Raw genomic sequence first — 23,361 nt, forward strand, 5'->3', positions numbered from 1 at the left:
TAGAGGGAGGCTTCTCTTGGGTGGATTGTTGTTTGCATGGTTTAAACTTTCACACTTAATTTACTTACATGCATGTTTTGATTGGGAATTAACACAACCTCACTATCACATTTCATTTTTAAGTTAAAGTTTGTTACAATTTCAATTGAGCTTTGCATTTTCTATCTCATTGTTGCTTGGAGCTACAAGCTTACACTTTACGTTTGGGCAATTCATCCTTTACATGCAAGCATTTAATATTCTTAACAAACTTCGATGCATTACCATTTTGGTAAATTGTTTCATGAGCACTTGAATACATGCTTCATGTTAGATTTTAAGCCTCTATGGAAGTTTTTTGTAGTGTCAAGATCCGGATTATCCACAGTTTCTAATTCATTCTGCCAACGTTTCAAACCCCAAAGGGGGTCCATCATCAGGACAAATCAGATAGAATATGAGTGAAAGATTATTGAGAGAAGAGAACCTCTCTGATTTTTCTTCTATGATAGTTGTCTTCTCTTGCAATTACCTTGGCGTCTTCCAAACACACATGATGTTTGGTCTTGGACGAGTGCTCTGCAAGGGCTGATGTACGGGATCTTTCATTCTTTATGTCGGCGGCATGCTCTTTAAGTCTTATTTTCAGAGACCGACCCGTTTCCCCAATATAACTCTTGCCACATGAGCAATCGATCTTGTACACTCCCTTGAGTTGTTGTCGATCAATGTTATCCTTAACCGACCTCATCATTTGCCTTATCGTTCCACATGTTGTAAATTGAGTGTCTATGTTTTTCTTCCTTAAAATTTTTGCAATCTTATCTGTAATCCCTTGGATGAATGGAAGGTAAACTCTCCCTTGATTTTCTTGCTTGTCCCCAGGGGTATGCTCAGAGAGGGCCCTATCCTGAGCCCTTCTTATAGCTCTTTTGATACTCCATTCCTTGTATCCAATGTTTTTGAAGACAGAGGTTAAGTGTTTAATCTCATCCTTTATGTGATCAGGGTCCGAAATCCTAAAATCCCTCACAGCTAGGGTGTTTAAGACGCCGGATTTTTGGGAGGGATGATGGTAAGAGTCAGCATGAAGATAGTTATCAGTATGAGTTTTCTTCCTGTAGACCTGGTGTCCCAAAGTACCATCCTCTTTTCTACTGATCAGAACGTCTAGAAAGGGGATCTTACCATTCTCCTCAAGCTCCATAGTAAATTTGATTTTGGAAGATGTAGAGTTAAGATGATTGAAGAACTTCTCAAGCTCTGCCTTACCATGAGTCCAATTCAGGTTGGTGTCATCGACAAATCTTTTCCACCATGCTGGCTTCCAGTGGAAGGAGTCAAGGGCTTTTCTTTCGAAGTACTCCATGTATAGGTTGGCGACAATAGGTGAGAGCGGGGAACCCATGGCGACTCCAGAAATTTGCTCATAATAGTGATCTTGAAAACTGAAAAATGTGGAGAGCACGGTGGAGCACACAGGTAGCAAAACAACATCGTTGATAACAGCTACAAGGTGGAGCACGCAGGCAGCATGGCATCCTACACAGGCAGCATGGTTTCCTGCGTTGTCCCTCATGGTGATTCCAGCAGCATTGAGAAGAAGAATCGCACTAATAACATTGCTATTCCATCAGAATTCGTGGGTGAAGATGTTAAAATTAATGATACCAAGAACATTAATCATGATGCTAAAAAAATCATGGATGTTTATAAGATATATAAGGATGTTAAAAATGAGGATTCCAAGAACATTAACGGTGATGCAAAAAGAATCAAGGATGATTATAATATATATAAGAACGAAAGCAACTTTGAAGGTAAATATTTTGAAGATAAAAATCTTGATGCTGAAGCTAATAATGTCATGGGGAACCCCATTGTTCCAAACAAGCATGATAAGGGAGTCGTGAACCTCTCATCCATAATGCTCAACTCTGAAGAAATCAAAATCCTGAGCAAGGGATTGGGATTTGTTGTCTCCCCTAAGAACATTCCCTTTGAAAACATCATTTGCAACATTGAGAATGGGACCCAAGGTCTTTCATCAAACGACAGGGAGATACTAAGACAAGAATGTTCCCTAGCTATGCTGAAGTCTAAACGCCCAAAGAGTAACTTGAATAAAGAAGGGCGAGAGGCTCTCAGATCTCTCTGAAATAATGATAAGATAGTTGTTCTTAAAGCTGATAAAGGTGGGGCCACCGTTGTGTTAAATAAAGATTACATTCACAAAATGAATGAGCATTTGAGTTGTGGAAGTTATAGAAGAGTTAACTCCAACCCTATTCCCAAGGTGATAAAGCAGGTCAAGAAAGCCATCTTGGAAACCAACCTGGAGGATAAAAGAAAAAAGAAGTTGATTCCCTCCTGTGAGGTTATTCCTAGAATCTATGGATTACCAAAAATCCACAAGGAAGGGGTCCCCCTTAGACCAATTGTTAACACCATTGGTTCCCCTACCTATGAATTAGCTAAGTATGTAGCTAAGATCCTAAAGCCTCTGGTTGGTAACACAGACTCTTTTATAAAAGACTCAAGTGATTTTGTAAAGCTTATTAAGAATAAAAAGGTGGATAAAGATGATATTCTAGTAAGCTTTGATGTCGTATCTTTGTTTACAAAGATTCCTCTTGATGAAGCTGTTCTTGTTATAAAGATGGCCACCGATCCTGAAACAGCGAAACTTGCGGAAATCTGTTTGTGGTCCACATTTTTCAGTTTTGAAGATCACTATTATGAGCAACTTTCTGGAGTCGCCATGGTTTCCCCACTCTCACCTATTGTCGCCAACCTATACATGGAGTACTTTGAAAGAAAAGCCCTTGACTCCTTCCACTTGAAGCCAGCATGGTGGAAAAGATTTGTCGATGACACCAACCTGAATTGGACTCATGGTAAGGCAGAGCTTGAGAAGTTCTTCAATCATCTTAACTCTATATCTTCCGAAATCAAATTTACTATGGAGCTTGAGGAGAATGGTAAGATCCCCTTTCTAGATGTTTTGATTAGTAGAAAAGAGGATGGTACTTTGGGACACCATGTCTACAGGAAGAAAACTCATACTGATAGCTATCTTCATGTTGACTCTTACCATCATCCCTCCCAAAAAACCGGCGTCTTAAACACCCTAGCTGTGAGGGCTTTTAGGATTTCGGACCCTAATCACATAAAGGATGAGATTAAACACTTCACCTCTGTCTTCAAAAACATTGGATACAAGGAATGGAGTATCAAAAGAGCTATAAGAAGGGCTCAGGATAGGGCCCTCTCTGAGCGTACCCCTGGGGACAAGCAAGAAAATCAAGGGAGAGTTTACCTTCCATTCATCCAAGGGATTACAGATAAGATTGCAAAAATTTTAAGGAAGAAAAACATAGACACTCAATTTACAACATGTGGAACGATAAGGCAAATGATGAGGTCGATTAAGGATAACACTGATCGACAACAACTCAAGGGAGTGTACAAGATCGATTGCTCATGTGGCAAGAGTTATATTGGGGAAACGGGTCGGTCTCTGAAAATAAGACTTAAAGAGCATGCCGCCGACATAAAGAATGAAAGATCCCGTACATCAGCCCTTGCAGAGCACTCGTCCAAGACCAAACATCATGTGTGTTTGGAAGACGCCAAGGTAATTGCAAGAGAAGACAACTATCATAGAAGAACCTCAATAGGGACAATGGGAATTAACACAACCTCACTATCACATTTCATTTTTAAGTTAAAGTTTGTTACAATTTCATTTGAGCTTTGCATTTTCTATCTCATTGTTGCTTGAAGCTACAAGCTTACACTTTACTTTGGGCAATTCATCTTTTACATGCAAGCATGTTATATTCTTAACAAACTTTGATTCGTTACCATTTACCTTGGTAAATTGCTTCATGAACACTTGAATACATGCTTCAATTTTATGCTACATTGTTATCGTGAATATTGGAGCAACTTATTGTCATTGTCTATTTGAAACAAATTTTACTTTCAAGCAAATTACTTGTATCATTTTAATTCATTGATAAGACACGTGCAACACTTGAAAGCTAATTTTATTCCTCCAATTGAAGTTATAATTGCAACTTATGTTGAACACTATTTCATTTTCAAGCATTACAAATCAATCTCTTTGAAGCATTTGCATGTAGCATTATTTTAATCTAGGGAATTAACACAATTTGCATTTCATCTAGGCATTGTAGTATAGGAAGGCCCCAAGCCTCATTAAAATTTTGTCTCCAACATAAGTTGGTTGAAGTAGACATCTTAAGGATCCTCTACTCCTCTATTGACTCCTCATTGTGAAATCCATATCTTTGGGCGAGGGTGAGGTCTAAGGATTGAAGAGTTAAATTGTAATTTTGTTGTAGAGATAATTAATAAAATTAACCAAAAGCACTTTCCATTACATTTAATTTACTTGTCTCTTGATGGTTTGAGTTTTCATATGCAAAGTCTATTCCAAAAGCAAGTATTGTAATCATTTCAAACAAGTGCTTTATTTTCATGCTTCAAGTCTAAATGCATATTGATGCCTTGGTTTAGCACTTTCTTTTACATTTCCATGTTAATTACTAATTTTTGGGTTTTGGCAAGATATGTTTCACACGTTTTGATTTATAAAGAGTATTATCTCAAATACATTTTGTATCTTACATATCTTGTGCTGACAATTTTTGTTTACATTTTACGGTTACTTTGCTTTCTCTTTTGAGAATATTGCATTTTACTTTGAGCAAATATATCTTTAAATTGTTGAGCAAATTCTTTATAAAGCACTGATTTTATGGTTTTTGTCATGTTAATGATTGGCATTGTTATTTCAAGTTGCTCACTTCATATTTGTTCATAAATCCTTAAAAGTAATCCATTTTCACTATAACACTCTCCTAGAAACTCACATCTTTTAACTTAACTTTTCATTAGGGACCACCCCCCTTAGCTAACCTAGGAGATAGTTAAAATGGAGAGAGTCGGGATTAGTGTGACAACCCCTTCTCTGAGTTCCCTGCCACCAACCCTACCTTGTGGGGTTGAAGGTTTTTCTCACTAACTTGTAAGTAGGTGTAGGCGGCAGGGTCAACAGTGATCTTCATTGTTTTGGTAATTGCTTGATGAACAAAAATCTAACCAAGTAATAAAAGGCCAACCCATATCACAAGTAATTATAAAGTTAAGGAAAATCATCTAAATACACAAGTCTCCTGATTTTCCAACAAATACCCCTTAAGGTTGGGTAGTTCAACACCCACCAAGGGTTGGGACAATCATGGGTTCCATAATGATTCAAGAGGCTCGTACAAGGGCCCTAGGAACCAGGGTGATGGCCATGATAAGGGGTAGAGCTCATGTTTGGCTTTTACCCACGTGCTAAATTTTTATGTCTCGACCATCTTTTTTGCATTTTATGGTACATTTCCTTTTGTAAGTGGCCAGATTATGCTTTTAACTTTCTTTTTAGCTGCATCAACCTATGGGGCATCGTTCCAAGCCCGACCTAAAATGTGGACAAGGCAAGGGAAAGGCTAATTCCTTATTAACTCAATGGACAAATGTCGACCCAGATGGGAAATATGTGGAAAGGGGTTAAAATGAGCGGAGGAGAGTAATATATGTAGTGTCAGGAAGCGAAACCATGCAACCAAAATCAAGGTTTCCCATGTAACGTCACTCTTAAAGCTATTAACCAATAAAGGAGATACCGCAGGACTAGGGTACAAGACTAACCACCAAATTGGACATGGGGGAAAGAGTACAAACCAAACCCATTCTTTTCATAGAATCCCCCCACTAATCCATGTCTAGATGTGTCCATGATAAGTAAGCAAAAATACCCAATTACATAATGAGAAGTCATACCTTTGAGGTTGGAAGGCAAGGGTACATAATAGTTGGCTTAGGTGGCGGAGAATGGTGGTACATTGAGCTATCTGGTGGTTGCAACGAGTTGTTGGCCATCGGCTAAAGAAAAATCTAAGAGAAAAAATCTCCTATGGGTCTCACCCACTAGTGGTGGTTAACAAAACTAAGTAAAACCAAGGTTATAGTCTTCAAGACGTTGAAGCATGCTTTAGTCAATTACCATTTTACTTCTTGTGGGAGTAAACCAAGATTACTACGACTTACACTTATCTAGAGGTCCACTTCACGAGGTCATCTTCTTTTATCTCATCTTCCTACAGATCTATATTAAAGAGGGATAAAAGGTGGAATCACGGAATATTATCATCTACAAGAATATTTTGTCGTTGGATTGATGACTAGTCATGGCAGAATTTGAGCAAATTGTTAGAGGACTTGATATCATTTTGTTTCATCAATTGTCTAGTCATTCCATCCTTACTGCTCTTCTTGAATGATTGATCATAGCAACATTCTCCATTGGACAAGTTCTTAATGTCCACCTTTATTTGGTGTTTTGTTTGGCACATGTGCATTTGTGATGGGAAGACCATGTTGTTGCATATAGTGTTTGGAGCCCCTTTTAAGCCTCTTCATTGTCTTATGGGCATGATCAAGTTCTTGCTTTGCATGAGTGGAGCATTCTTGGCTAATAATCAGCACTACAACTTTGTTAGATAACTATTCTTGTTGATCATTGGCATTTATAGATTCATCAAACCACTTTTAGAATTAACATGCCTTTCTCCATCTTCGTCTTTTTTCAGGACACTTATTTGATAGTGTTGTGGATTTCTTCTCTTACTTTGATGATTTGTGAATAGACTTAGTAAACTTAGATTAGAGTCTCCTTGTGTTTCCTTCACTAATTTTAAAGAGGTTACTGTGAACTTGTCCTTTGTAGTGTATATGTTTGCAAATGGACTCCTTGTTTGCTTTGGTACTGTGTGAAGAAATTGGAGATGGAGAGTTCTACAAAAAGGTGTTCCATTTAGAGTTTGCATCGCAATATGAGCAAGTTGATGTTTGTAGCATTGATCATGTGTGCATGTGTCTTGTTATTTTTTCCTTAGGGCTATATTGTTCTTCGATTTAGATAATTTCATTTCATCATTTACATATTTAATTCACCCCATGGCATCATTAACAACATATGCAATTATACAAAAAGAACAATATCATGATCACTAGAGCTGAATATAAAGGAACAATAGAAGAAAAGCATTCACACATAGAGACACCGGGATTGGTTGGAGACCAGGGCAAAACCCCACAAGGGGGAAACCCTTTCAAATTCTTCTTCTTATTAAACTGTCGTTGAATGTTTCAACAAAGACAGTACAATGATCCATTTCTTCATTCACAAGACTATCCAGTAAAACCAACCAAGCAATATCCCAGAGATGAACCCGATAATAATACTAATCAAAATCATGATTCAGAAGCCTGACGTCAACTATCAACATTTGTGGTCAACTAACGAAATTTGCGGTCAATGTCAAATGAAACCCTAGTTTCTAGCTACACGAACAGAGAAATATCTATGCGACTGAAACATTACAGTCGAACGTAGAGGCTAGTGTGTGTGCCGCTGTAGCCGAACATATCCTATGTCAACCCTGTGGCTGCGAAACAAAAACCGTGCTACGAACAAAAAACCCTAATCCGTACGTGTGAGCTCGGACCCTGCAATTTCGAACCTGTGTGAACGAATTCCCCACGAACCAATTTCAGACCTGTGAGAGCCAAACCAAAGAATGAAGAATGATTAATGATTTTCAAATGAGGGTCACTTGACTTGTATTTATAGCCATCCAAGGGTGTCCAATTCCTTTTGGGCCAACTCGTCCCTTTTCTGCACGTGGGTTACCATATTAAATTATATTTTTCCTTAACCAAATTAAATTCGTCCAGGGGCTACTAGGGGTCTTCCTTAATGCAAAAGATTGTCCAAAGGAGGGACTTTGTCCCGGAGCTGCCAAAATTAACACTCCCTCTCACCTAGGGAGAAATTACGGACTGCAAAATGTGTCCCATCACATGTATCTCGTCAACAAATGTCATCACTGCATACCTTAGCTCATCTATGTTCGTCTTTGTTCACCTTTGCTCATCTCTGCTTATCTCTTCTTATTTCTACTTGTCTTTACTCATGTGCTGAACACTCTCGAATCTAAAAGAAGAATTTCACATCGGAGGGGAGTCCAAGCTACCACCCTCTATTCATCGGGGAGCCACAGCTACCACTCGAAATGATTTTCCAACAGGGAGCCCAATACTACTACTCGGAAAACATCATAGAGTTTAACATCAGGGAGCCCTGCTCAACCTGAAACCACATCAGGGAGGCCATCTCAACCTGGAATCCAATGACAATGAGGAAGGTCCTATAGGAGACTCTCACCTCGTGTCTATGACAATGGCGAAGGTCCTATGGGACACTCTCACTCCAAGTCATCTCATAGAGGAACATACGTCTTCTACCCTATGTCGAGCAATAGGAGAGATTCAACTTACGAAACAAGGATCACAACCATCCAATTAAGCAATCAATGTGCGAGATACCACTTGCTATGTAAGAGGTAAGGATGACATCCAACCTATTTCCCGCCGATCTACCCAGCGATGACCCTCAAGAGTCATGTGGGAGAACACCTGCATCATAATCAAGCTTGGGTGAGATACCTGACTTACCAAAGATAAGGATCACACACCCCCAAGCCTCCTCAACCCGTTGACCAGGCGAAGAGGGACAATACCAACAAGCCCGGCTTGTGGGTATGATACCAATTGGGGTATACTCTGCTAGCCCAAGATCGGGGAGCATATGTCTTTCACCTTATGGGTGACAGATAGGGGCAATACCCTATTGTCTAGAGATCCCTCGACCCCAGGAGCTCTATGGCTCAATTCCTCACCCTGGGAGCTCAAACAAGGGGGGGAGCTAGCTCAGTGTCCTCAATCAGCCCTGCTCTCTATAGATCAAAAAACATATCAACGTGCTCATATTTGATACTTGCTTAAACAACTCACTGAAAAGTTCAATCATACTGCCTCATGCATTACCAAGAGCAGTAATCCCCTGTTTTCCTATTCATGCGAGACATCAAATCAAATATTATGTTAGAACAAATACATAACAAAGAAGGATACCTTATTCTTCCTTTCTCCTTCTCACGAAGGTAGCAACCACAAGCCTAAGTTTGTTTCATATAGCAGTACTGTCTCATCGAATGTGCTCTAGCCATGAAAATTGGTGGAGAGGCTAAAGTACATGAGATATCCAAGACCTAGAAAAGGTTTGGACAGATTGTACCCAGTTTGGGAGATATTAAAATAATTAATATTTTTAATGGAGTTCCTAAGCCTAAACTTAGGAAAAATAAAATATTAATGGGTATTAATATAAAACTGGGTTAGAAGGTTCCAAAAGTCATGGATCAAACCAAATCTAATCTTAGCCATTGATTAGATATTTAATCTCGGCCGTTGAAGGACCAATAGGAAAAGTATAAGAGGAGGCTTGAGAGTCAATTGGAGAACACACCAGACTAATCAGTCATTCATTTTGCTAGAGCGGGGTTGCTAAGCAAAAGTGAATTAGTGATCAGCAATGAGGGGTAGTGAGTACTGGCCAGAGAGGCAAAGACAGTACTGAGAGACCAGCACAGAAGCAGGGAGAGCGAGAGCAGCAGCCAATTCAGGCCACGCAGAGCCCAACAGAGACAGCGCAGAAACCAAAGGGATTGCATCATCCACGCAAAGGTTGTTGGAGTGACGCAAAGGGTCCCAGAGGCTGCGCAGTGCCTTAGAGGGCTGACGCAGAGGGTCCTGGGGCTGACGCAAGTTAGCAAGACGTTGACACAGAGGTCAGAAGGGCCATCACTGAGCTTCAGTTGTGCCAGAGAGGGTTTCGTGGGACAGGTTTTCTGAATACCTATTTCCGAATATAGAGGTATTGCTGCCGTGTATTTTTCTCTGTCGGGTGAGTCGGTTAGGCACCCAGTTGTACTCAAGGAAATATTGCATAATAATAAACCCTCAGAATAGCTACACCGGTTTTCCCACATTGGGTTTTTCCGGGGACATTTGTCCAAAAATAACGGTGTCACTTGTGTGCTTGTTTTCTTTCAGTTGATGATCTGTAGATGTTGTGACTGTATTGTGTTTATTTCGGTATTTAAATGTTTTAAATAACTTGTTCAGAATTTACAAGTAGAAGAAATAAACCAGCAAAATACAGATTCGTTTTCTATTGGATAGACTTAGAAAATTCAACAGATCACACACCCCCAAGCCTCCTCAACCCGTTGACCAGGTGGAGAGGGACAATCCCAACAAGCCCGGCTTGTGGGTATGATACCAATTGGGGTATACTCTGCTAGACCAAGATCGAGGAGCATATGTCTTTCACCCTATGGGTGATAGATAGGACAATACCCTATTGTCTAAAGATCCCTCAACCCCAGGAGCTCTATGGCTCAATTCCTCACCCTGGGAGCTCAGACAAGGGGGGAGAGGTAGCTCAGTGTCCTCGATCAGCCCTACTCTCTATAGATCAAAAACATATCAACATGCTCATATCTGATACTTGGTTAAACAACTCACTGAAAAGTTCAATCATACTGCCTTATCCATTACCAAGAGCAGCAGTCCTCTGTTTTCCTATTCATGCAGGACATCAAATCAAATATTATGTTAGAACAAATACATGACATAAAAGGATACCTTATTCTTCCTTTCTCCCTCTCACGGAGGTAGCAACCACAAGCCTAAGCTTGTCTCATATAGCAGTATTATCTCAATGCATGAAGATATCTTAGTCCCAGCAATATACGATATTTCCTGCCAATCAGATCCCACTCTACGATGTATCGCCGATGTGTTCAAAATTTCCTCAAACATCTCTCCAAAGAGCTTTTCTCAACCAAATTGTCCCACAGCTAGCCATGCTAGCAACAATGTACTCAACCTCGGATGTGCTTTAAAGCTACAGATTTCTATCTCATCCAAAATATTATGGTAAATCCCAAGATAAAACAACACCCAAATGTGCTCTTCCTGTCAATAATGCTTTCCAGTCCAATCAACATTAATGTATCCATGCAATCGTACATCTCTAGAAGTACATCTCAGACCGAGATTGACTGTCTCATGCAAATGTGCTTCGCGACAACGCAATGTGTATGAAGCGGCTCAATCATGAATTGACTCAAGTTGTTCTCTACAAAACTTATATCTAAATGGGTGTTCACAAGGAACATCAATGCTTCAATCAATTGTCGGTTGCCAAGTCAGGTTCAGCAATTCAATTCCATCGGGGTGTCCAAGGATTTGCATTCCATCATGCCAAATAATTTCATGACATCTTTTCATTTTCCAAACTTTTAATCCCAGAAAGTAGTGCATCATGACAAGGTCTTCCATCTCGATCTTACAGGCCAAATCCTTCTTACTTTGATCATCAGAGGCTCTTTACCTGCCAAGAATAGATTGTCAACATATAAAACCAAAATCAAAGGCATACCTTGGACCACTTTGAAGTAGAGGTTCAGATCGGCACATCTTCTAGGCTTTACCAGGTAAATGTCAATGCGGGCATACCAGGCTCAGGAAGCTTGCTTCAAACCATACTATTCATTCTACAAACATAACACTGACCAAACCAATATACTTTGCCTCAAACAAATCAATATTGTGCAATCAAACAAACCAATTCTGCTTATCAAGAATTAAATGTCAAATCAAAGCCATAAAAGTTCCTGCTAATATCATTGTCAAACTTTTTAGGCCAGGTGCCAGGTAGATCTCACAGCAAAATACTAGGTTACAACCTTATCTATTGTCATGTCAACAATATTTACCAAACAATATCAAGCCAAATTTTATCAAGCCCTCCTCATGATCGTAATATTAATCATTTATGTCGCTAGATGTAAATGCATTCACCAAGGATAAGTCATATAAATTCCATCCATTCATTGTGAGATCACTGCATACTGAATCACAATTGTTTACACTTCAACCAATGTGCCAATGCCAATGATGCCAATACAGAATCAATATTGAATACCAATATTAATCACTGAGAGTCACTATGCCCATACTATCGTGCCACATCAAGGCAAATCATCATTGCAAAATCTGATCAAAGACCTAACTTGTTATCATTGTGAATTCAATCAATCCATAAGCCAAAACATATCTATGAACTGTCAATCATCTTGTCAAAATTCCAATATTGCTTATCTATATTAAGTCAAGCCAATAAGCCAAGTCTTTGTCAAACCCTTGCACCTTTTACCAAATATTGCCATATATTAGCTCCAATGATCAAATCAAGACAAATAACATACTGATATGCATACTACAGACTCCTACAAACACAAGACGAGTCAGGACATTCACTTTCTTTGCAACAAGTCAAACATTATGTATATTTCACAGTTCCTTAAAACTTCCTTCCTCATAGAATTCTCTATCTTCTGCTTCATGTCTATAGATATGTTAGCCTCCCGGGGCGCTTCTGATTTTCATGCATAGGTTTTAGTTTTTGTATCCTACAAGCTCATCCACACCCATAGGCCTTCTTTTGTGCGGTTGGGAGGCCTATAACCGCACTCTTAAGCCTTTCTCCCAGCGGATGGGGCTTGAACTAAGAGAAACCTTCTCTGCTCAAATCAGAATTTGTCAAAACAACTTCAACAATATCAGATGGTTAATCATGTCTAGAAACCTTGCTTCAACAATCAAGAGTCATCTGCAAATAATAATAAGTGTTGGGATCTTATGGAGAGTTTCTCTCTCTGTATGGGAAGCCACTTCAATCAACATTAATCAAGGCATCAACCTGTCTATCATAATATTGTTATGCATCAACAAAACTGTTAGATCATGGAGTCAAACTATATCAAGTTCTAAAACATATATTCATCATAGTCATAACAAATCCTCATCAATTGTTTCATTGTCACATATGGGTATGTCATCAAATATTCATCAAAGGTTTAGGGTAGTTGATGAGTGTATCTTTATACTACAAGAATTATAATCACAACATCACTTCTTTATCATCAAGGCAGGGCATCCAATTTTACCACATTATCAAATTTACTAAGCTTATCAAAACCTAACCAAAATCAACAAGAGGATCCCGAGTATCAACCTTATTGTCACACTTTTATCATCAGGGTTACCATGTTTATCACAAGCATTAACAACAGAATCAAGTTTCCATGTTATCAAAATTAATATTTTTTCAGCCTGCTTTATAAAAACAAGAAATCCACCAAGTTTAATAAAATGTAAGGTACTTGCCGAATATCAAGTGCACCAATATATCACATGTATCATAAATCAAACTTACTTTCATATGCATACATGAGTCATTTATGAAGGTGATATTTTCATCATACCTTAGGGCTTACCTTGCAATCCAATATTGCAACTAATAATGTACTATACATACCTTGTAATATTCAGATACCTTTGCAACTTGTAGCTTTTATTTGTCATTGGCAGTTGTAGCACTTGCATATTGTAATTTACAGATGCTACTTTGAAAACTTTCAAAATTTTCCTCAGGTACTTCTCTCCTTTTCCATCAACATTTCTTCTCTTCCTGCACTAGCTTTCTTTTCCTGCAATTTAGATGATCCTCAAGAAGGATTTGCTTATCACATCTCATTTGGAGGTTAGAAGTATTCACACACTCAAATATGCAGGAAGTAATAATCAAATCAATAATCCTAAACAAGAATAGAATCACAAAGAAGTAACATAAATCTAAAAGGTATTTATCTTTAACGAGAGGAGATCAACTCCCTCTTGAACCAGCCTTCAAGAGTTAATATTGTCCATTATCCATGTAACAATGTTGCCTTCAATATTGCCATCGACTTCATCAGCAACCAAGCCTAATTGAGCTTAGCCCAACTAGGGTTATGCTTAAATTTGTATCAAGTGCTAGAACAACTTCTCATTGATCATGCTAGGGTTTCAAAACTACAAAAATCAAGCCTTTATCTTATCCCAGGGTTTCTTCCAAACCATAACCTCATGATATCCATCAAACCTTAATAACCAAATTGCCTAGGGTTTCCTTCAACTCCTAGAATTCTTTTAGGTCTCCTCCATCTTCTCTTGCTTCCATCAAAGGTGTCTTCTCAGGGGTGATCTCAATGACTTTTCTTCAGCCCAGCTCTGATACCATGTTAATTTTTTCTTAGGGCTATATTGTTCTTTGCTTTAGAAAATTGCATCATCATTTACATATTTAATTCACCCCATAACATCATTAACAACATATGAAATTATACAGAAAGAACAATATCATCATCAATGGAGCAGAACATAAAGGAACAATAAAAGAAAAGCATTCACACAAAGAGACACCAAGATTGGTCAAAGACCAGGGAAAAACCCCACAAGGGGAAAAACCCTTTCAAATTCTTCTTCTTATTAAATTGTCATTGAATGTTTAAGAGCAGAGTACAATGATCCATTTCTTCATTGACAAGACTATCCAGTAAAACCAACCAAACAATATCCCAGAGGTGAACCCAGAAATAATACTAATCAAAATCATGATTCAAAAGCCTGTGGTCAACTGTCAACTTTTGCGATAAACTGACAGAATTTGTGGCCAAGTATCAAATGAAACCCTAGTTTCCAGTTGCACAGAGAGAGAGATATGTGTGCAATTGAAACATTATAGTCACACGTAGAGACTTGCATGCATGCGGCTACAACCGAAAATATCATGTGTCAACCAATGTTGCAGTTATCGTTATCGGGATATTATCGGCAAGGGAAAAAAACGAAAAAAAATCATAAAAATCGGGAAAAAAATCGTAAAATACAAAAATATTCATTTTTTTTCAGTTTTTTTAATATCTAAAGCATTTACAACATAAAATAAATACATTGACACACAAATATGATAAAAGAACTAATATATAAGATGTGTAATATCATTTCTAGTGCTACATCACACATAACAATGAATCATGTCCTAAATAATAAGCCCTGACTCCTAAGTCCCAACTCAGCTTCAAAATATCAACAAAAAATATAATAATGTATCTCATATAATGAGTAATAATGTCATATACAATGAAATGAACCAAATAAATAAAGTCTAAAAGACTAATACTGCTGATTTCCTTTGCCCCTCTGACGAGAAAATGCAATAGCTTTCCCTTTCCCTCTAGATGTAGATGCCGATGGAGTTGGCAGTGGACTCTGCTGTGCTCTAGAAGCTGAAGAACTAGAAGCTATAGGAGATAGACCACGTCCTCTATTAGTGGCAAGGGTAGCCCGAGTAGGTGGTGTCACCTCCTCCAGTTGCTCCTCCTCCTCCTCTCCCTCTACGCCTTCCACTACCTCCTGCTCTAACCAATCATAGACAGACTCCATGAGAGGCCTCTCGGCCTCAACCCTTAATGCAGCAGTGGTGTCAATCCCATCCAATGAGATGGCCTCCATGCCAGGTATCCTCTCAAGTTGCCTCACCCACAATCAAAGATTGTAGTAGATGTAGACCATGTCATTAAGTCACTGGGACTCCAACCTATACAAATATCATGAAATAATAATTATAAAAAAATTATTGTTTAATGAATTCAAAACATTATTTGGAAATTTGCAATATTTTAAGTTTTAAGTTTAACCTGTTGCGCTTCTTGTTGTGTATTTTTTCAAATACACTCCAGTTGTGCTCGCATCCTGAGGAGCTACATGTTTGGCTGAGGATTCGAATGGAAAGCTTTTGTAGAAGGGGTACCTTGGCACCATACATTCTCCACCATGCATCTACAACAAAATTACAAATAAAATTTTAAATAAACATAAGAAAAAAAATGAAATTTGAACGCTGAAGCAAAGTATGAAGTTATGAACTTGAAGAGACAATGAAATTTGAAACAAACTAAAAAATACCTGGCATTTTAGTCGTCCTATCAGTCACAGCCATGTCAAAGCCAAATGTGCCACCTGCCATCCTGTATGTCTCAATTTCTTTGGAGATTTCTATACGTTCTACTGGAGATCGCACCATCCTCTGAACACAGGTTAAGAATCCATCCATGATCTCGGCATCAAATACGAACCCACATGGGTAAGAAAATGTGGCGTTCAGGTAAGATCCCTGCAGCATAAATGGGACGATGGAGTGTGTTGTTCCATCATTCATCAATCGCTTCCCATAGGAGGAGTTGTTTCTGAAACCCCTCATCTCCCTTATCATCATAGTAGGCATGAATAGATTCAATGGCCTTGTCCATGGCCTCATACAAATAGCTCATTGCAGGCTTCTCACAATCAACTAATCGAATAACCTTTACCAAAGGTTCAGTAATGGTGCACACCTCCTGCACTCCCGCCCAGAAGTCTTCCTGGTATGAAACTAATCTGCATATGGCCTCTCTCTGGTTTGCAGCTCATTGTCAAAGCACGCCACTCCTCTGAAAGAAACATTCTCTTCACATCCCACATAGAATTCAAGAGAGATTGAAGACGTATGAAATTGGTGGCAAACCGTGTAATGGCGGGGCACACCAAATCCTTGTTGTTGGTGAATTTTCTCATCAAGCTAAGCACAGATGTATGAATATATATAAATTTTGTAATGCTTTTTGACGAGTCAACAATATCTTTAACAAAGGAAATTTTTCCTATGTCCTCCAACATCAAATCAATACAATGTGCAGCACAAGGTGTCCAAAATAAAGTAGGATGCCTCTCCATAAGCATCCTGCTAGCAGCAACATAATTTGCAGCATTGTCTGTTATAACTAGTACAACATATTCTGCACCCAGCTCCAAAATAAACACATCCAGCAAATCACATAAAGTTTTTGCATCTTTGATATGTGAAGATGCATCAATAGATTTCATAAACATCGTCCCTTTGGGACAACTAACCAAGAAGTTTATAAGGGTTCTCCCCTTTTGGTCGGTCCAACCATCTGACATCACAGTGCACCCTGTTTGTGCCCATGATGCCCTAAACTCCTCCAATCTTTTGGTGTAGTCAACCTTTTCATTTTGAAGAATCCAGCGTCCAAAGTCATCATAAGAATGGATTTTGTACCTTGGGCCAACAGTTGCAATAGCATCAACAGCAGGCTAGAAATATTGATTATTCCTTGCAACGCTGAAATGAATATCACCCCAAAGGAGAAATTTGGCCAACAACTTGTCAACTTGTTCTTTCTCAATTTTTTTTAGCATTGAAGTGATAGATGGTTGTGAACCAGGCGTGGTTCTAGGAACAAAAAATGATGAGGCAGCTACCGGGTTGGTTGTAGATATTGATGCTGAAGTAGAACTAGTGCCACTTCCTTGTTCACCTGAGCCTAACACCCTCTTTGATAGTTGCTTCTTCATTTCTGATTTGGCCTTTCTCTCGTGCTCTAATTCTTCCAATGATCTCATGGCTCTTCGGATGATTTCCGGATTTGTATTTGTGCAAGGCCCTACATCAAATCCAGGGATTTCTGCAAGGTGATACTTCAATCAATAAACCTCCCCTGACATATGATGCCCACACAACTTGTAACTCAAGTTTATTCTATCAAACCCTCCATCAGGTTCACCAAATTCCCACAGAGGGTCCAATTTCCTTGGCATATTTGTAACTTGGTTGAACTCTTGACTCGAGTTTTAAATTTGTAAGATGAAGTTTGAACTTTAAACTTTGAAGTTGAATGGTGAAATTATGGCAAAATAAAGATTGCAAGTTACAAAAATTTAAAAAAAATTACATACATGAGTAACATGACAAACCACATTGAATTTTTGACAATTTAACAAACAAAAACACCATCAAATCAACTCAAAAATATTTGATAAACAATGGGTTATCCAAACCCAACCAAAAACAAAAACAAAAAAACAAAACAAAACACATAAATTTGGTGCCCATACCGGTTTGCCGGAGAAAATTAATCCTCTCCTCCTCAGCTCTCAATCCACCAGGGTTTTTGAGTCGTTTTTCTCCTCCAATCAACTCCCAATCGACCAAGGTTTTTCTCCTAGGTCACTCCCAATCCACCGTTGTCGTTGTCTGTCCAAATGAATCAAAAAAAATTCGTTTTTTGGTGTTATAAACCCACTGTCTGTTGGCCCGGCGATAACAACGCCATCCAATCGCGATAATTTCGTTTTTATCACGATTTTTTTAAATTATCATGATTTTTTCCAAAAAAAATTGCGAACAACAACAACAATAAACAAAAAAAAAGGCATAAACATCGGGCGATAATATCGTTGAATTATGAAAATCGTGATAATCCGATAAAATCGCGATTTTTGCATCACTGATATATATTGTTTCCATCCCCCCAAAATGTGGTGTTGGAGTGGTAATGTATTTAAATCAAAACCATCATTAGCTAGTCAGATTTGCTCCTGGTCATGGCTCAAATACGAAGGCTGAATTTACAAGTCTTCGGACACTCTTGTATATAGCTCAACATCTTGGTATAAAATAAATACATGTCACTAGTAATTCAAAGCTCATGATAGATTGGGCAAACAAAAAACCAGAGGTCAATGTCCCAAATTTAAACCATATCCTTTGGGAAATCACTCTTGAGATAGAGACGTTTGAATGGACGCCTTTTTTTCATATTTACAGGAAATTGAATCAACAGGCTGAAAAACTCTCCAAGGAGGCATTACAACTTACAGTTGGATCTTTTGGACAGTATGAGTTATGGGATGATCACAAAACAAATGGAATGGAATTCCATTTTTAGGAACACTGTTCGTTTATGCTTTTGCATTCTTGTTCTAACTTTCAGACTATGGAAATGAAATTTTTCTTGTAAAAATCATGCATAGATAATACATCTCTGGTAATCTATCAGCGTAGAGATATAGTCCCTGTGGAAAGAATTATGTGTATTCCAATAATGGAAAATAAGTTTTTTTCTTTTGAAAAAAATTATTGTTTCCTCATTTCCTAATTTTTTGGGGGTCACATTTCTAGGGGATTTCCATTTCGGAAACCTACCATTTCCCTATATCATGCAACGTAGGGTTTCGGTTGGTGAGTTTTACTTATCCTACAAACATTATATGGAGATACTTTCTCACTATCATGGACTATATGTTGACATGCTCATGAGAAATGTATTTATCCATTTAAGGTCATAATGAGTTTAAACATTGAGGAAATTCTTGGAGGGTTGCAGAAACCGTCGCCCCCCCCCCAAGGATCCAAAGGCAGAACCGCGTCCTGTACGCATCCGCTACCACTCCTTCGTCAAAACCGCGGATCCAAAAATCAGATCTGCGGTTCCGCCATTTTTTGGCGCTTCCTAGAAAATCAGATCCGCGTGGGCCTGATCCACAGTTGCAAAAAGGCTCGGGTGCGGATCTGTGGAGGTTCAGGGGCATATCCACTACGGATCCAAGAAAAGGTGGATGGTTTCGAGGGGCATTTTTTTTTGGAAATTTCAAACTGTTATGTGAGGAACTATGCTCTCCGAATACTCCCAAGGTGCCCCTTGATGCTCCCTAGACCCTTCCTAGATTCTCCCTAATGGTAATGTTAAATTCTTAAAGTAACAGAATGGAAATGAAAGATAAAAGAAAATGTGACATTCTCCTTTATCTTTCATTTCCATCCTTTTACTTAAATTTTTAACATTACCATGAAATGACTCGGAATGTTTGAGAGTGGTTCCAACCTCATTAGAGTTCATATGGAGAAAATAGAATTTCATATCCCATTCAAAATTCAGCAGACTTAACAGTTTTTAGGATCAATGGGGTTGTGGTGTTTTATTGGATTATATCATGTATGATGGCATGTGATTGGCATTTCATCAAGAGCACCCAGCCCTATCTGTACCCCAGTGTTGGTGTTGTTGAGTTGAACTCTTTTGTCATGGCCTTAGCAAAAATGTACCCTTCACTCAAGTCAAAATCATTGATCAAGCATGTTAAGCTTTCTCTACCATATTATAAGGCTTGAATTAGCCTATTTTATCAAAATTGGGTAATGTTGACTAATACCCCTAGAGAATCAAAGTAGAGATAAAGGCTAGACAAGAGAAAAGGAATCTAGATTCTACATGGTTGATGCTGGAATAATTAATATTGATGTACAATGGATGCTATATCTATCTTGATTTATGTAAAAATATGCATGTTTTCGTGTCTTCTACAACTAATTTGGTGTTTTGGATGTTTTTTTTAATATAAATGCAAAAAAAACAAAAAACAAAATATATATATATAGTGGACGCTTCCGAGACGCTTCACTTCCTAGATTTTTTAGAAATGACGGTTCTGCGTCCCCGCTTCCAAAAAACGTCCCCACTTCATGCAACATTGGAAGTGATTCATATTCCAAAGTGGATGTTTACTCTACACATTGTAGAAGTGTTACCATTATAGATATTGGTGTGTTGATTCTTGTTATTTCTCTTGATTTGCTTATGTTTATGGTGCTTGCTCATAGGAGATTAAACAGTTAATGACTAAGGTTTGTGCTCTTAATTTTCTAACAGGGACTTTTTCCATATTAAATACTCTTATTCCAAATTGTGTGTGTATTAACATTGTTTTTGGTGTGTTGTGAACAATCCCATATACATGACAATTTTGGCATAGATGGTTTATATGACAGCACCCCCAAAAGTTTTTCCAATCCAAAAGCTATCTTTTGGGTGCAAGCCCCCTGCTTGATGTGATAACATCCTCCCTCAATCCAGTACTAACATTGTCGACTGTTTCAATGTCATGCTTTGTGGACCATCTTTGGTTTGTGTCTGTTATCTATATGATGTTACAAACTATCTTGCAGCTCGATACAACAGCATATCCCTATGTTGAGACCTCATTCCACATTCATACTCTTCTGAAATTTTTCTTATTCCTCTGAAACAGATTATGTCATAATCTGCTTATTGCTCATCATGTTCTACTGTTTGGAAATTAAAGAATAAATATCACATCTTCTGTTGTCTTATGTTTGCACGGCCATAACTATATTACTGTAAAATTTTGCCTTTGTGTGCTGCCAGAAAAATATGTTGTGCCGCCTTTGAGACACTAGTTGCTGTGTGTAGAAATCTGTTGGTAGAAAAACTTCTGTCTTCACATTCTACCTATAGACTACTCCGTGAATTTAAAGCTCCTCTGAATACAACATGCTACTGGACCACTGTCAACCATAGCTGAAAATATTACCAAGTCATCCAAGTATATCTGAGTCAAACTCTGCTAGGCCCCGACCCTCTTCCAGCAACGAGTCAGGCTCACTAGTGACTTGCAAGTTCTTTGCTGGTTGGTGAGTCCAACTCACCACCAGATTGGAAAATTTGCCTGCACCAAATTTAAATGCCAAAACAGAAAAGAGAAAACCTCATTTTGAACGAATGATATCTGCTACCAAAGTTTTGCTGAGTTTGTGCCAAGCCTGACTTGAACTCTTACGTTCCAGCCTCACCAAGTTGTTGTGATTGTCCCAAATAGAATATGCAGAGTGGAAATTGCAAATGTTACTCAGATATGTTGCTGAAAGAAATAGAATAGCAACACAATGGTCAATATGAACCAGAATATCATACCCTTATTGATAATGAAGCAATGCTCACTTGCCTCTTCAAGGGAGCAACCTCTAACAGAGCAGAGCTCAGATACCAATGGATTTCCGAGACACCTTTGAAATGCTTCTACATCTTTATATAGTGCTTTGTATCTCCTAGGAACATTCTAGAGAAGGAACTTTCTAGTAGGCAGAACCTTCTAGTGAGTCTTCTTACAATAACTATGTTTTTGTAAAATGTATATATACAAGACTTATGTATGACATCGATGCATGATTGAATGAATAAAATACCTCATTAATTCTTCCACATGCACTAATTTATGTTTAATTCTTCCATTAATGAGAGAGAGAGAGAGAGAGAGATATCCATTCAGAAAGGGGTTGAAAATTGAACATGGATTCATTGTAATAAACTCCCACCACCGTAGGAACGGCTCACTTTATTACTAAATCACTTCAATATAACTTTGTACAAACATGTCATTACACACATCCTAACATTCCTAGCTTTATAGCTTAAAACATATATATATATGATACATTGTTCAATTTTCAACCCCTTTCTGAATGGATATATATATATATATATATATATATATATCCATTCAGAAAAAGGGGTTGAAAATTGAACATGGATTCATTGGAGTAAACTCCCACCAACCTAGGAACGGCTCACTTTATTACTAAATCACTTCAATATAACTTTGTACAAACATGTCATTACACACATCCTAGCATTCCCAACTTTATAGCTTAAAACTAGGTCCTGTAAATATTACAATGTCTAACATCCATGCATCTTTCTAAACCTTTCAAATAATGGTATTTTTGAGGAATGTTATGTTAGATGCAACATCATTTCAAAATGAAGAGCGATTTTCAAGAATCAGGCCAGCCATGTCAAGAGAAATAAAAGCAAGAGGCAACCTCCAGCAGAGTAGACAAAGACAAGCTTAAAGAAGAAAGCAGCAGTTATATATTCTGTGTATACTCTCGTTCTTCGTGCATACCTTCTTTCAAGATAAATCTTAATATTCAAATATCACTCCCCAAAGCATAACATCTCCAGGCCCTAGAATCTAACCTACCATAGGTAAATCAAATTACTAAAAGAATTGCTGCAGGCAGACCAAATTGCTAACTCATGGATTTAATTTCAAAATATCAGAATGTACTCGTCATTGTCAATACACAGTTGATTGCTCCCTTGGTATATATAAAGGCTAAAGCTCTGACATGCCTTGAAATACATCTGGGCCCTCGTAAAATCTAAGCACTAGAAGTCAGTGTTGTGAACATCTCGATAACATCCCGATTTTATCGCGAAATCATGATTTTTTGGCCTAGCCAATGTTTGCCGATTTTTGGCGATATTTTGATAGTATCTTAATTTTGCTGATGTTTACCGATATTTTCCCAATTTTTATGATTTTTTGGTTTTTCGAACCCTTGCCGATTTTATCCCGATGCCGATGTTCACAACATTGTTAGAAGTAGAAACAACCATTCATGCATTCAAGAAGATGAAACACAAAACATAGTAAGGACCCAAGAAAATACAACCACACCTAAAAAGAAATTGTCTGGCAGATGAAAAACTACCTTAAAGTTGGCAAGCAGCTTTTGGTCCCTGGATCCCCTAGAAGATGTTGCTGTGTTTTTATGGCCAACTATAGGTTATCTTGCAATATCTCATTGTTCACTGAACCTAAGCAGTTTATCCTAGATAGTGTCCCTTGACATATCAGGCTAGATGCATGCCGTCAGTGATTTTAACAGAATATATACCTATTGCTTACAGAATCCATGCCGAAGGTAGAGCCCATCTCTTCAACAAAGAGCCATCTACCAACAAAAAAAGGTTGCAGGAAAATTTTCAAATAAACAAATAATATTTAGTTCTACTACAAAAATCT

At 38.2% G+C, this 23,361-nt stretch overlaps 1 protein-coding gene across 1 annotated transcript in view; it reads right to left on the reverse strand.

The window, feature by feature from the left end:
• Positions 1-23,361, reverse strand: part of LOC149246656 (PH, RCC1 and FYVE domains-containing protein 1-like) — a 149,932-nt gene that overhangs the window by 58,136 nt on the left and 68,435 nt on the right.

The sequence above is a fragment of the Pinus tabuliformis genome, chromosome 7, assembly GCF_031772625.1.
Source record: "Pinus tabuliformis cultivar Carrire ecotype Pingquan chromosome 7, CPIR1, whole genome shotgun sequence".
Taxonomy (NCBI): domain Eukaryota; kingdom Viridiplantae; phylum Streptophyta; class Pinopsida; order Pinales; family Pinaceae; genus Pinus; species Pinus tabuliformis.